The sequence below is a fragment of the Carassius carassius genome, chromosome 37, assembly GCF_963082965.1.
Source record: "Carassius carassius chromosome 37, fCarCar2.1, whole genome shotgun sequence".
Taxonomy (NCBI): Eukaryota; Metazoa; Chordata; class Actinopteri; order Cypriniformes; family Cyprinidae; genus Carassius; species Carassius carassius.
In genome coordinates, this window is record NC_081791.1 from 9714601 (window position 1) to 9731019 (window position 16419).

The 16419-nt window shown below is 38.7% G+C and overlaps 1 long non-coding RNA gene across 1 annotated transcript in view; it reads right to left on the reverse strand.

Annotated features, from left to right (window-relative positions):
• LOC132117684 (uncharacterized) overlaps positions 1–15636 on the reverse strand; it is a 32791-nt gene extending 17155 nt beyond the window's left edge. The window contains exon 1 of the long non-coding RNA XR_009425821.1: positions 15479–15636. This is a non-coding gene — a long non-coding RNA (uncharacterized LOC132117684). The remainder of the gene's footprint in view (positions 1–15478) is intronic.
• Positions 15637–16419: the final 783 nt, after the last annotated feature.

Sequence of the window (16419 nt, forward strand, 5' to 3'; positions counted from 1 at the left end):
TCAAGGCTGAATTATTAGCATCATGACTCCAGTCACACGATCCTTCAGAAATCATTCTAATATACTGATTTGCTGCTCCAAAAAACATTTATTATTATTTTTATTATTATTGAAAACAGCTGAATAGAAATTTTTTCAGGTTTATTTGATGAATAGAAAGTTCAGAAGATTAGCATTTATTTGAAATATAAATCTTTTGTAGGGCTGCAACTAACGATTATTTTGATAATCGATTAATCTGTCGATTATTTTTACGATTAATCGATTAATCGGTTTATGTACTTATACTTTAGTTTTTTTCCATTTTCCCCCAAGTAAATTATTAATAAAGGGTCTTTATCATTCAGCATAGATTTTTAAGAGATTTTAACCATTGTGCATTGTCATATCCTCATCAAAAATATACCTGGAGTTGTTTTATTATGTGTTAGTGATCCTTTGTCGAACTCTTCTGCAATCAAAACACTGACCCATACTCTAGCAAATTTCACAAGTAGATTTCAAATAATGTTTTCACCATGGCAGTCCTTAGAGCTCCTAAAGTAGTTTAACATCCTGAACAAAGCTTATTAAGGAATCTTTCAGAACATTTTTTCACGAAGAATAAGGATAAAACAGAATAAAATTGCAGTGCGTTGTATTTTATTATTTAATGGGAAACAGCTTTATAGCTTATGCTGTGAAATTGTAAACAATCCTTCGAATAAAGTGCCAATGGCATGAAACCTGAATGGAACTCACAATTTAAAGTAAAATCCATCAGAAGGTTGTCCAGAAAAAGAAAAAAAAACCGGACACACAAAAAAAACCTGCTGTGTGAAAAAGAGCAGTGAATACTTAGAAAAAAAGTGCATTTCAAATATCTTTAAACATTTACCTCTCTCGTTCAGTCATAATTAGGCTGCACGACTGAATTATGAACTGGTAAACGACAAACATGTTTGTAAAGCTTTAAATGTTAACTGTTAAAAAGCAATGTTATCAGCTTTTACAACTAAACATTTGCAAACAACAATGTACTGGAGAATCTGCACAAATAAAAGTCTTAGGGGCCGTTCACATATCGCGCCTAAAAATGCGTGGAAAACGCTAGGCGCGCCGCTTTCTCCTCCTTTCCAAAGCGCTCGTGCAGAATCTAAGCAACCATGACGTGCATCGCCTTGAAGACGCGGAAATTTCAGCAAAGGATAAATGGATTTGCAGCTCTAAAAATCGCTTGCAGTAGCTCTGCTACTAAATTTATTTCAAAATGGAAATCCATATACAGCTATGATCAGCTGTTCCTTCATCTTGGCTGAGCTTTTAACGTTGTTACGGGAAAGGATGAAGCTGATTATTTAGTTCTTGTCACATGACCCGCGGTGCGCTTGCCGCATTCTGAAAAGTTGAAATGTTTTTAACTCGATGCTGTGTAGACGCGCCTGGAAAAACGGGTGCTTCGCGAACGCGTCGCTTCCATTATGAGCAGTATGCGCCTACATAGGAAATAACGAACATGAGCGCGCAAAAGACGCGATATGAAGTGCAGAGTTTACAGGTTAATCTTCTTTTTTGAAGGCTCAAAATAAAGGACTCCCACATCCTGCTGAATGCTGCAGAGACGCTGTTCGGGAAGCACGTGACATAAAACGAGGCCAGCTATTGGCTATTCGCTACTTCTCCTGCTGTACTGGCTGAGTACAACCTCCGGTGGCTCATTACTGCCACACTTTGGTCACCGCAGATTTGAAATATGCACGAAATGAGCCGCTTATGGCAAATAAGTTATTTAGCAACGAATCGATGACTAAATTAGTTGACAACTATTTTAATAATCGATTTTAATCGATTAAATCGATTCGTTGTTTCAGCTCTAATCTTTTGTAACATTATAAATGTCTTTGTCAATTTAAAGCATCCTTGCTAAATAGAAGTATTAATTTCTACAATATACAGATCTCTGAATCTTTATATTCATCAAAGAATACTGAAAAAATTTACTCAACTGTTTTAAATATTGCTAATAATAATAAATGTTTCTTGAGCAGCAAATCAGTATATTAGAAAGATTTCTGAAGATCATGTGACACTGAAGACTGGAGAAAATTCAGCTTTGATCACAAAAATAAATTACATTTGAAAATATATTCAAATAGAATAGTTATTTTAAATCATAAAAATATTGCACAATATTAATGGTTTTGCTGTATTTTGGATCAAATAAATGCAGGCTTGGTGAGCAGAAGAGAGTTATTTAAAAAAAAAAAAAAAAATCTTAACGTTTCCATTCAAAAACTTTTGCCTGGTAGAGTAATCTCTCTTAAAATACCTTGCTGGGTTATGATAATCATAACAGTCTTGAGCTAGATTAAGCTTTGATCTCTGCAAACCAAACTATCACTTTAATCAAATATTTAATAATAATGTTCAATATCGTAAAACTGCTTGATTTAAGGTATTGCATAAAATACTCAGAATTCGTGCTCTGCATTTAACCCATCCCAAAGTGCACACACACAGCAGTGAACACACACACCCAGAGCAGTGAACACACACACACACACACACACACACACACACAGCAGTGAACACACACCCGGTGCAGTGAAAACACACACACACACACACACACACACACACACAGCAGTGAACACACACCCGGAGCAGTGAACACACACACACTGTGAACACACACCCGGAGCAGTGGGCAGCCATTTATGCTGCGGGGCCCGGGGAGCAGTTGGGGGTTAGATGCCTTGCTCAAGGGCACCAAAGGCTACGTTCACACTGCAGGCTGAAACTACCCAATTCCGATTTTTTTTTGCCCCTATGCGACCTATATCTGATCTTTTCATGACAGTCTGAACGACACAGATCCGATTTTTTCAAATGTGACCCAGGCCACTTGGGTATGTGGTCCTGAATCCGATACGTATCCGATCTTTTGAAATGCGACCTCCGTCTGAGCGGCCGGGCCACATGTATCCGACCCGTACGTCATTGATACGCTACAAACGTCATAATTCTGCGTTTAAGTAGGCGGGAACGAGAAGGTAAACTGATGAATTCTGTATTAGTGAAGCCACTCACATCAGTATCCCACCACTCCTGGCTGCGACTCCGCACCCACACGTTTCTCTGTACCGACGTTGCTAACACTGCTCCACAAAACGCCATGGCCAAAAACCTTGCTCTCCTCCTTCTTTGTAATTTTCTTCTTAAAACGAGAAGATTGTAATTGTGCTGGCTCCGTTGGGAAAATAACTTTAATATTGCAAAAAGAGCTCCGCTGTTGACTACACTGTTGTTGACATCCATGTTTAATGTTAGCTACTTCCGCAAACAACGAGTGACGTCATTGTCCGTTGAGTACTCTTCTGCGCATGCGGGTCACTTCTGGGTCATTTCACGTTCACACAGGAGATCACAAAAGGTTACATTTAATTGGAAATGTGAACAGCCTTGCAAAAAAAAATCAAATTTTTTCAAAAAATCGGAAATGAGTGTTATTGCCGGCCCGGGATTCGAACCCACAACCCTAGGGTTAGGGCGTTTTCCGCAAATATCACATTCGAATATTTGAGCTCACAAAAAATATTCGAATATTCGTTTATTTAATTTAAGTTTAATGAGACAGACGTTATTTTTCAGCAACATTTATTGTACAGATTAAAAGCAAAAAAAAAAAAAAAAAAGTGAAAAGAAAAAATGTAAAGCAGCCTAGAACAATTAGGCTATTGTACAGAATGTAGCTTACACTTAACTTTGAAACTGTCAGCAAATCTTTTTTGCTTTTTTTTCTATTGTTTTACATGTTCTTGTTAAGAAACACGGGCATGTAAACATGATCGGGTGAAAATCGGTTCCTTAGTCAGTTAACAATAAAGCCGGCCGTGGAGAAAACGCGCTCTGACTGCACAGACGTTGGCGGGACTCACAATAACGGTGTGCTAAGCGAATACGTTCAGGTAACCCACTGACGTATATTTCTCGTTTACTAAAGTTCCTCCCACCACAGCAGCGCGCCGGCGGAGAAGCGCGAGCGTGGCGCTATTAGCAGCGCATGCTCAGCTCATGAACAGCTCTGTGAACGGTTTCATCCTGTCAAAGAGTTACTTAAGATGTGACGGAGCATGTGATTTGTTGAATGTAGTGAACCCAGATCGAGATCGAGAGATCTTCATTCGTGAACGAGTTGAATGAACTGATACATCTCGTTTATGAACGAAATGAATGAGTATACAGGGTCAGTGAGCCAAGCATGTAAATCTCGATCAGCAATCAACAGATAAAAAGCGCAGTTATAGGTGCTGTGCAGATACGCCTGTTTCATATTTAGCATACAGAACATAACTCCACGTTTAATCCCCGATTAATGTGAATATTATATATGAACTGTCTGACCAAACAATTAAAATGTTAATTATGCAAGAAAACCACGTGCTTTGTTCATCTGGATAACTTATTTAAACTATTTAATGCGATTATGCACACATTTTAGTAAAGCCAAATCAGTTTAGTAAAGCCACTAATGCAGCTATCTCGCTGTAGTGCTTTTTTGCTGCTTGCGTGAGGAGAAAACACATAGACGTCCATAGGGAGGCACTGGAAGCGTTTGTTGCACACACCAACATAAAATACTTATCTTACAAATCTGGAACGCAGTCATTCTTTGAAGTATCGATACAAAAAAATTTAGGAATCGTGACATTTTTAATTTCCGAGAATCGCGATACTTTTGAAGTATCAGTGCACCGTGCAACACTAGGTAAGACTCTCTCTCTCTGTGCATGGATGAGAAACAGTGCTATCAGCAAAGCGACGGTGAGTTGAGTGCCTTCACACAGAGTTTACAGTTTGGCAAATACAGGTGCGCTGTGCATCCATTGAGATGAATTGAAAAGTGCAGATCGCTTGATGGAGAGAGAACTCAGAAGCACTTAAGTGTTCAGCGAGTGATTATGTGCTAATCTTATAATAGCCTTGAACACACACTCTGGCGAGTAAAATCTAAGAATTTATTAGCCAATGTCTAACGATAGACATCATTTAGTTGCATAGAGTAAAATTTAGTCGCATATGCGAGTGATTTACTCACAATGTAGAGAGTTGCCCAATGCCATCTAATATATCCATATCCTTCTTTCTTCAGTGGAAAAGAAATTAAGTTTTTTGATAAAAACATTTCAGGGTTTTTTTCTTCATATAAGGGACTTAAACTCAGATGGTTGCTGTTGTTTCCTCAAAAGACTTAATTTCCCCTAATAATACATGGATATCTTGGATTGCATTTTGGGGGTAAATGATTAGGAAATTTTTGGTGTGAACTAATCCTTTAAGTTTAAAATAAAAATGTTTAAAATGTAATATATTTTTTTTCCTGGTCCTTATTTTAAATAGGTCATAAAAATACAATAATTATCGATATCAACCAATATGAATCACTTATATCGTGATACAGTTTTCAGCCATATCGCCCAGCCCTAACTACAATTCAGAGCATGTTTAAGGAGCAGTTCATGTATAAATCCAGATCAATCCAAAGCTTCTCCAAGTGTATGCAATTAGTGTAAATCAATTCTAAAGATAAATTGTGGCATCCCTGGGTGTAGGGTGTGTTCAGCATTACTCATTCTACAGGCACATAGCTATAAACAGAGCTGACAGTGTTAAAACACTTTAACTGTGATTAGCTTTCAGCACTCTTTCATGTTCACAAGTGCCAGGAATGCTTCAATATGACTAAATTCCAAATAGAGTCTTCCTCTAAACCTGGGGTCAAAAAAAAAAAAAACCCTTGATAGAGGATTGTGTCTCTTTGGACACAGCTGGATGTTAACATCTGACTTTACTTACGACTGCTAAAAAAGCAACAGAAATAAATTTGTTGGTCAACCAATTCCTACTATACCACAGGACTGTTAAATGTTTAATTGAAAACAACCATTAAATATGTGGGAACATATACTCACCTAAAGGATTATTAGGAACACCTGTTCAATTTCTCATTAATGCAATTATCTAATCAACCAATCACATGGCAGTTGCTTCAATGCATTTAGGGGTGTGGTCCTGGACAAGACAATCTCCTGAACTCCAAACTGAATGTAAGAATGGGAAGGAAAGGTGATTTAAGCAATTTTGAGCGTGGCATGGTTGTTGGTGCCAGACGGGCCGGTCTGAGTATTTCACAATCTGCTCAGTTACTGGGATTTTCACGCACAACCATTTCTAGGGTTTACAAAGAATGGTGTGAAAAGGGAAAAACATCCAGTATGCGGCGGTCCTGTGGGCGAAATGCCTTGTTAACGCTAGAGGTCAGAGGAGAATGGGTCGACTGATTCAAGCTGATAGAAGAGCAACTTTGACTGAAATTACCACTCGTTACAACCGAGGTATGCAGCAAAGTATTTGTGAAGCCACAACACGCAAAACCTTGAGGCGGATGGGGTACAACAGCAGAAGACCCCACCGGGTACCACTCATCTCCACTACAAATAGGAGAAAGAGGCTACAATTTGCACGAGCTCAACAAAATTGGACAGTTGAAGAATGGAAAAATGTTGCCTGGTCTGATGAGTCTCGATTTCTGTTGAGACATTCAGATGGTAGAGTCAGAATTTGGCGTAAAACAGAATGAGAACATGGATCCATCATGCCTTGTTACCACTGTGCAGGCTGCTGGTGGTGGTGTAATGGTGTGGGGGATGTTTTCTTGGCACACTTAGGCCCCTTAGTGCCAATTGGGCATCGTTTAAATGCCACGGCTTACCGGAGCATTGTTTCTGATAGGGGTGGGCGATATCTCGATATTTAAAATATATCGAGATATTTTCTAAACACGATATGGATTTTGACATATCGTATAGATCGATATATTGTTTATATTTAATTCTGATTCTGCCACTTTGCTTGTTTGCCTTCTCTGTGCTGTGCTGGCCTCGTTTGCTCGCCCCCTTGCTTTTGTCCCCCCTCCCCTCGCATTTACAGAACTAGTCTAAAAAAAAAACGTCTAAAAAAAGGACAACTGGCTCCATTATATGGAGATACTTCGGTTTTAAGGTGTCGGGTGAACAGCAGGCAGATGTCTACTGTAGGGCACTGTAGGGCGCATGGAATCGCGGAATCCATGTCTGTGTTAATGAATGGCACAGAAGCGCCGATTAATTCATTAACGTTACACACACTGAAGCGCACGTGATGCTCACTGTGATTTCATCTGTCGTCTCACTAAATTAGGACGTAAACACATGAAGAACATCTCCAGAACTGCTCTGAGAGTCACTTCATGAGCATCTGACCGTTTGATTTGAGTAAAACTAGCGTCATATATCACATCATAGACTGTAGTATCACATACACAGAACTGTAAAGGTAAACCCGTCAAAATAAAAGTATTTGCCAGAAATCTATTACTATTGTTCAGCAGAATGTACATAGCCCACTACTGCTATTAAAATGAAACGAACATAATTTAAGAAATAATCACAAATTTCTTCCATGTTTTATTTTTAATAGTAAATCCCCTTTGTTTACCTAAAAATAAAGTTTGCTTAATTTTAAATAATTAAAACATAAATTAAATGAATGTTTTATGTCTTCATTTGATAACCAGAAAAATGTAAATACACAGAATTTCTGAAGGGAAAAAACATTTCACATAAGGCTATTTTAAGAATTTTTAAAACTAATTAAGTTGTTTTTATGCATTTAAATAATTACAGATGCTAAAACAAAGAGTTAGGTAACAATAAAACATATGGTGAAGAAAAAAATAAAAAATTTCATAGGGCCCTAAACATGTAATAAGGGTTATTTTTCCTGTAAAGATATCGAGATATATATCGTATATCGAGATATATTTTTTGCTCCATATCGCCCAGCCCTAGTTTCTGACAATGTCCATCCCTTTATGACCACCATGTACCCATCCTCTGATGGCTACTTCCAGCGGGATAATGCACCATGTCACAAAGCTTGAATCATTTTAAATTGGTTTTTGAACATGACAATGAGTTCACTGTACTAAAATGGCCCCCACAGTCACCAGATCTCAACCCAAAAGAGCATCTTTGGGATGTGGTGGAACGGGAGCTTCGTGCCCTGGATGTGCATCCCACAAATCTCCATCAAATGCAAGATGCTATCCTATCAATATGGGCCAACATTTCTAAAGAATGCTTTCAGCACCTTGTTGAATCAATGCCACATAGAATTAAGGCAGTTCTGAAGGTGAAAGGGGGTCAATCATGGTGTTCCTAATAATCCTTTAGGTGAGTATATATGGAACATGCATGTATGCAAATTATGTTGTTCCAAACCTGTGTTGACTTCATTTTAATTTTGGGTGAATTATTCCTTTCAGATGCATTTGTAAATAGGAAGGAGGCATTTAGTGTTTTCTAAAATTACGCCCACTTCATTTCAGCAGAGTAAACAGAATAGAGCCTTGTTAATGAAATTTCAAGTGTTGATCACTCTTATTTCTAATTCAATATATATCTTAATTAGGTATGGGGGCAGTCGTGGCCTAATGGATAGTCGGACTTGTAATCTGAAGGTGATAGGTTCGAGTCTCAGGTCTGGCAGGTATTGTAGGTGGGGGGAGTTAATAACAACATATGCTCTCTACCTTCAATACCACGACTGACTGAGACCTTCGAGCAAGGCACTGAACCCCCAACTGCTCCCCGGGCGCCGCAGCAATGGCTGCCCACAGCTCCTAGTGTGCGTTCACAGTGTAGCCCTTTTCACACTGTGATTCCGGAAAATTCACGGGTAATGTGTCCCGGCAATTGTTCCAGGGTCGCTAGATTTTGCACTTTCACACTGCCAGTGATTACCCGTAATATGTGGGTGCATTCACACACATCCCGTAAAGGTCCCGTAAAGACACATGACATCAGAGCGTGACGTGTAATGTACAAGTCAAAAAAGGCTAGGCATGTTAACTTTCACTGAAGCTGGCAAACGATCTCACCGTCAGCGCGGAAATTGAGGAACAAACTGATCTCTGCTTCGTTACAGTTTGCACATATTTTTTTCATGGCGAACGTTGATCTGCCTTCAAAACACCTGGTAAAAGAGTCACGTGATAACATGCGTCATCATTACGACACACCTTTTACGGCATTGGTTCTGGCTTTTGTTCACACATCGCTCGTTCCGGGACTGAACCCGGCAATGTTACTAGGTCCCAACCCGGGATCAATCCCGAAATCAATCCCGGGACGTGTTTGCTTTCACACAGAAGGTGACCCGGCAATGTTCCGGCAATTTCCCGGGTCCAACGTGCAGTGTGAAAGTGTCTTGTGTGTGTTCATTACTGTATGTGTGCACTTGGATGGGTTAAATGCAGAGCACAAGTTCTGAGTATATGGGTCACCATACCTGGCCACACATCACTTCACTTTCTCTTTTAAAAGTGCAAATGTTAAAATCTTAAACCAGTTGTACAGAATGGAGCTTATCTCCAATTCCATCACAGCAACCACTACAGAGCAGAGATCATGATTACGTTACTAGCTCACCACCTTTATTACAGAGACACTTAAAAATAGACTACACAAACACACTTGTGTTCACATGGACAGAAGCTCTTCTCAGAGGCAAAGCATCCTTTTTGATCTACAGTAAGGGAGAGTTTTTTTATCTGTGGTATGAGATGTCTACCAGATGCGAAGAGAAAAAGATGCTTATGTGCAGCATAATGCAACAGAGGCTCTTCCTTGGTTGGCGAGTATCTACTTTCTGTATTTCCAGGATCAGGTAACTGGACCTCAGTAAATCAGCCCTTTCAGAACAGCCACATCTACAATTTCAGCCAGGCTGGAATACAGAAAGAGATAGAGAGAGGACAAGCTAGGACTGCATGTTATATTCAACTCACTCGAGCAGTGAGCAAAAAAATCCTTTGAAATAATGAGAATATATGTTTTTTTCTTGAGAAATTAGTTCTCCAATTCCTGTAAGCTAGTTAATAACTGTATTTTCATCCAAAAGATATTGGAATGCAAGATGACTGAAAGGACAGTCACAGTTATTGACAGAGGGACTGGTCACTAAATTAGGAGGGATGTTTAATGAAACTACAGCTCCCACAATGTTTTATTTTATTTGCTTTCCCATTTTTTATACTCTGTCTTGTAGTGCCTACCTAAAGCCCCTTTCCACACTGCACCGTTGGACCCGGAACACTGCCAGATCGCCTTCTGTGTGAATGCAAATACGTCCCGGGATTGATTCCGGGATCGTTCCCAGGTTAGTTCCTCACTATCCACCCTGAAGCTGAGATCGTTCGCCAGCTTAAGTGAAAAGTTAATGTCCCTAGCGTTTTTGACTCGTTCATTACACGTTAGTGCTGCAACGACTCATCGACGTCATCGATTACGTCGACTACAAAAATACGTCGACGTGCGTGAAATGGGTCGACGCGTCACACTGTTTGTAATGGCATAGTGGGAATGGAGAAAGTTGCATTCTATCACAAAAACAGAGACCACTGTTATCAAAAGTATGGGAATTCTTTAAACCGAGGCCAAATAAAATGGCCCTTTGTTCCCTTTGCAAAACCGATATGGTGTACCACGGCAGCACAAATGCGATGCACCAGCACCACGTGGTCAGGAAAACATCCTGACGCTCTCCAGTGTTACAGTTTAATTGGTAACCGTGTGATCTGGTGACCAACTTCCTGGTTCAGGTCTGATATTGCAGTAGCTCTGCTACTAAATTTATTTAAAAATGGCAATCCATATACAGCTATGATCAGCTGTTCCTTCATCTTAGCTGAGCTTTCAACGTTGTTACGGGAAAGGATGAAGCTGATTGGTTAGTTCTCGTAACATGACCTGCGGTGCGCTTGCGGCATTCTGAAAAGTTGAGATGTTTTTAACTCGATGCGGTGTGGACGCGCCTGGAAAAAATGAGCGCGTCGCACCGCGTGTGCGTCGCGACCGCGTCGCTTCCATTATGAGCGCGAATACCGCACTCCTACATTGGAAATAATTATTTTACTGTCTATGGGAAATAACGAACTTGAGCGCGCAAAAGACGTGATATGTGAACGGCCCCTTAAAAGACAACAGTCACAGACCACCGAGCTACCCTGAATCAGCTCCAGATCTCTGGAAACCATGCAGAACCCTGACTACATTTTATGGTTTGTGATGCTAAAGAAAATTTCATGACGTCTCAGACAACTGTAAATGTATGGCTACTGTGGTTTAATTATAAACGCTATCATAAATCATATTTACCATAGTAAAATAATTTTCTTTGCCTCTTTATTTTTGTATACTGTAAAAACTTCAACCAGATTGGTTGAAAATGAATAAAGGTTGAAATATTATATTAGAAGTTGTACTTATATTTTTTTGTAAAGTTATCTAAAGGATTCATTAGCTAATAAAAAAAAGGAACATTAGATTAATTATTTATTGTAATAAAAATAATCGTAGTCGACAGAAAAAATAATCGTTAGTTGCAGCTCTATTACACGTCACATCCTGATGTCACGTGTCATTACTGGACCTTTTACGGGTTGCATGTAAATGAAAATGCACGCACATATTCAGTGTGAAAGGAGCAAAATCTTGGGAACGACCCGGGAACAATTGACGGGACACATTATCCGTGTATTATCTGGAATCTCAGTGTGAAAGGGGCTTAACTGTAGTTACAGATATATTGCCAAGGGACCCAGTCTTGAGAGGTCCCATTCCTGAAAAGCTAAAGCAATTATGAGTTGCAAGCATGAAAGGAGACATATCCAAGTAATTATGAAATTAAATTTTTCTGTTACCGATATTGAATTCTGTGAAAAATTTCATCCATGTATAAGCCACCCCCAAGTCAAGTCTTAATCTTTCAATGAAACATCAGACTTCTCTATGAATGTGACATATGCTATACTTCTATTGTCTCCATAAATGCCACTGGTTTCTTATAATTGATTGCAAAGCTCACATTCAGATCTGTGATCAAAACAACAACCAACAGACTGAAACAAGACCCATCCTATTGTTTCTGATAAACTACTTCACTTGGATAACAGTCAAAAAATACTGAAGAAAATATGATCTCTACTTCTTTTTCATTGCAACTATTAAGATCCAACCACTGCTACGCGCTGTACCACCTAGTCAGCCACTCCAAGATCTTAGTGACACTCATTCATGTCTGAAAAAATATGCTGCTACAGACAGATTCTGATCCACAGGGTCTATCGTGCCAGCTGGTTTTAGTTGTTAGCTCCGAGTATGTCTGTAACAATAGGATTATAAAGTCAATTAAAAGACTAAAACAACTGAACATGCTGCTAATTAGACAAAAGCATTCTGCCGGCAGGCTTGAGTGCCAAGACAATGAAATCAAGCGATTTTCTAAAAAAACAGCCCATCAATACAATTAGGATTATGAAAGAAAACGATTCCTGCAAGCTTCCATTTCTAGCTGGATTGCTGACTGACAACTCCTTTCTTTTCCTGGAAGGTGATCAGATAGGTGCTGACAGATAAACAACAAGCCTGTGAGGAACCTCAGTTTCCACTAGTCTACTTCTCCAGGAATCCAGTGGAGGCCGTGAGCCCTGTCATCCCATGGGGGACGCCACCAGAAATAGAAGCAGGCATGGATTGATGGAGGACTGTGGGGAGCAAAGGAAAATAAAGGAAACAGAGAAAACATACAACAGCTGTCACCCAGGGAAGTTGTAAGCATAGCAATGGGAGGAGGGAGAGCAAACCAATCAATAAAACAACAGGGAAAACACATGTGTTCTGTCCAGTGATGTGCTTGGGATATACATATGCAGAAACCCCTTCCTGCGATCTACATAAAAACAACAACAGCATTGTGGGAAACTTCAGCTCTTCTAATAAACAAAACGGAATCCAACTATTTTCAGCAAAAAGACCTAAGGACAAACCCACTGGCTTACTTGTGGTTTTCTCTTTCCATTAAAAGATAGTGTGCTGCAAGAATGACGTGTTGTTTTTAGTCGGGATGCACGATCATGATTATTCTTGGCCGATTGCAATACAGATTTTTTACAATCAAAATGTCAGATTCCGATACCGATTTCTTTTTTCTTTTTTTTAAGCAACTAACAAGAAAGAAGGAAAGTGTGCATAAAAAAAGATGTTTATTTGGTATTTAATAGGCCAAAATAGATTTTAGCTATTGAAAACAATAACCGTAACCATCTGAAATTAACGGCAGTAACTGCGCAGTAAGTAGCCTACATTCAATACAAACATAGATGGTACAGACATCAGCATTTAGCTTTTGTTTTTGAATTGGGTTGAAACTACATAGAACTGGCCTTAAATGAAAAGATTAACTGTAACCATGTGAAATTAAAGGCAACAACTGCATAGTTCTACAGTCCAAACAACACAATCAACACATTCAATAAGATGTTTCTTAATCAGCATTCAGTATTTGTTTTAGTTTTTAAATTTGGTTTTAAATAAAAAAACTGGTCTTTACCAGTGATACTAAATAAAAGTATGCTATATAAATACATTATTCGAAAATGTTAAAAACAATTAATGTTGGTGTGAATAAAACAAAGATGCAAAGTGTTTCATTCATCCAATTAAAAAAAAAATAGGGTAATGATTCACATCTATATTTTTTTTACTTGAGCCAATGAAAAATAAATAACTATTGTCTCAAGTTAAAAAAATACAGATGTGAATCATTACCCTCAAATTTTTTAATTGGATGAATGAAACTTTTTTTTCAGTGTGCTACAGCAGGTTAAAAATAATCATCCTATACAGAACTGACGTTTACTTCTGTCTTTTCAAACGTGTATGCAAGGTCTACTTTACAAAAAAAAAAAAGCATTTCAGTTTTGTCACAGTTTAGTCCATTCCGTTTCTCATCCAACACGCGAGAAGTTGACCTGAAGATCCCTTCACTGTCTACATGTGTGCAGGGTGTGGATAGGTCATAGACCGTAAAAGAAATGAACACAGCGACCCCATTGGATTCAACGGAGACAAATGAAGTCAATTAGAAGCACGCACTTCCTGGGGGTCGAGCATACTGTGCAGACTCAAACTGAGCTTGATGACGTACAAGTCGTGGCCAAAAGTTTTGAGAATTACATAAATATCGAAAATTGGAAAAATTGCTGCTTAAGTTTTTATAATAGCAATTTGCATATACTCCAGAATGTTATGAAGAGTGATCAGATGAATTGCATAGTTCTTCTTTGCCATGAAAATTAACTTAATCCCAAAAAAACCTTTTCACTGCATTTCATTGCTGTCCTTAAAGGACATGCTGAGATCATTTCAGTAATCGTCTTGTTAACTCAGGTGAGAATGTTGACGAGCACAAGGCTGGAGATCATTATGTCAGGCTGATTGGGTTAGAATGGCAGACTTGACATGTTAAAAGGAGGGTGATGCTTGTAATCATTGTTCTTCCATTGTTAATCATGGTGACCTGCAAAGAAACGCGTGCAGCCATCATTGCGTTGCATAAAAATGGCTTCACAAGCAAGGATATTGTGGCTACTAAGATTGCACCTAAATGAACAATTTATAGGATCATCAAGAACTTCAAGGAAAGAGGTTCAGTTCTCAAGTTAAATTTTTTTACCAGTATGTTCCCTGGGAATCAAACCCATAACCTTTTGCACTGCTAACACAATGATCTATCACTGAGCAACAGGAACATATCAACATAGTATTATTGCTTAAATATATCATACATACAAACCCTCAGTGGGTTTAAAAAAAAACCTGTAGCTCGACCAACACCACCCGAGGAATGTGATTTTGGCCCAGTTGTTTGTGAACAGCCCTGCATTAGAGCATCTGCACCCTCACTTATCAGATGGCTCTGCTGGTGCTGTGTTGTTTCACTTGAAGTATTTTGGGAAACTGGGTTAGAACCCCTTTTATAAAACAAGTGCAGCGATGCCAAACGCGGCAACACAATCATTTATTTAAAACGGATCCCAGTTTTATCTTCTAGGGACTCGTTTCAGATAGAATAAAGATTTATGTTCAGCAACATACAGTGTGTCCGTGTCTGAAGAGACTAAATAAGTCTAACCTCAGAGTGCTGAACAGCTGTTAACACGTTCAAACAAAACAAAACATCCAAACCATACATCACATGTACCCAGTTTATCGAATAAGTTAGTATGTTTTTTTCAACCATTAACGTTACATGACGTTTATCAGACTCACTTTGCTCATCCACGCATCAAGCAGTAACGTTAATGTAAACGTTAATGGGGAAAGAGGCGACAAAGAAATAGTTACTTTCCTCCACGTCTGTTCTCGACGAAACAGCTCTATTTTTAAGTATTTTGGACTGCGCGTCCCGTTATGTCTCATTCGGTCGTTTTCTCACGCTAGCCTGCTGTTAGCTCGCGTTCAGCACGGAGCGCTCGCGCAAGAACTGATGAACTCGACAACTTCAGGAAATACATTCAAACACCAGGACTTAAAAACGAAAAGATATCACCACTCACCGTTCAAGAAGATCAAAATGTGCTTGTCTGGATAGGCACTGATCGCAGCCGGAGAGACTTGTTTGTGCGGCGTGTTGTGGTCACTGGAGAGAGCGCGAGACAGTGGCGCTGACGGAGGAGGAGCTCACGCGCGCGCAGCCTCTGGACAGGTGACGTTACGACTTACAAGAAACATATAACTTTACATTTTAGTAATATGCTACTGTGTCTAGATGTAACTAACCTCGTATTTAAATGTGTTTAACCCTCTGGTGCTCCTCATTTGTGAGTAACGCTTGTGATCTGCATGGTCAAAGGTGACCCCCCCCCCCCCCCCCGATAAAATTATTTGAAACGTTTTTTGTTCTATAATATTTATTCTTTTTTTTATTTTGTATTTTGAGATAATTTAATGGTACTAATTAATATTTATGCATTAATTATGATACATTTCTTGCCACAAGAAAATATCATTTTATGGTATTAAAAATTACTTTTCAATTAATTCAGTATTTCATGCGAAAATAGAGCCAATGCCTTTAAAATCTTTTTTTAAGCAAGATCCTGCCATCTGGTGGGAGTAAAATAAGAAAAAACACCTGCAATTCCATGGTTTAGCTGCCCATAGATTCATATAATGCTCTATATAAAAGACCAAAATATTCTCTAATTGATTTTACTTATTTTTATTAAATTGTATGTAGAGATGTTTTATTAAGTTAGATATATATTTAGACATTCTCAGAGACAAGGTTTAGATTTTAATTTTTTGGTTTGAAATGTTGATTTGAAGCATCAGTTTTTGAACTATTATTGCTACAGTCAACAAACAACCTGAACACAGGGAAACATTTTTTTACACAAAACATTACAATTCTATAAAAATTTAACAAAAATGAACAGGATTGTACGGAGCCCTGCACATGTTTTAAAGTTTGATGTTTTAAAGTGTAACCCCTTCC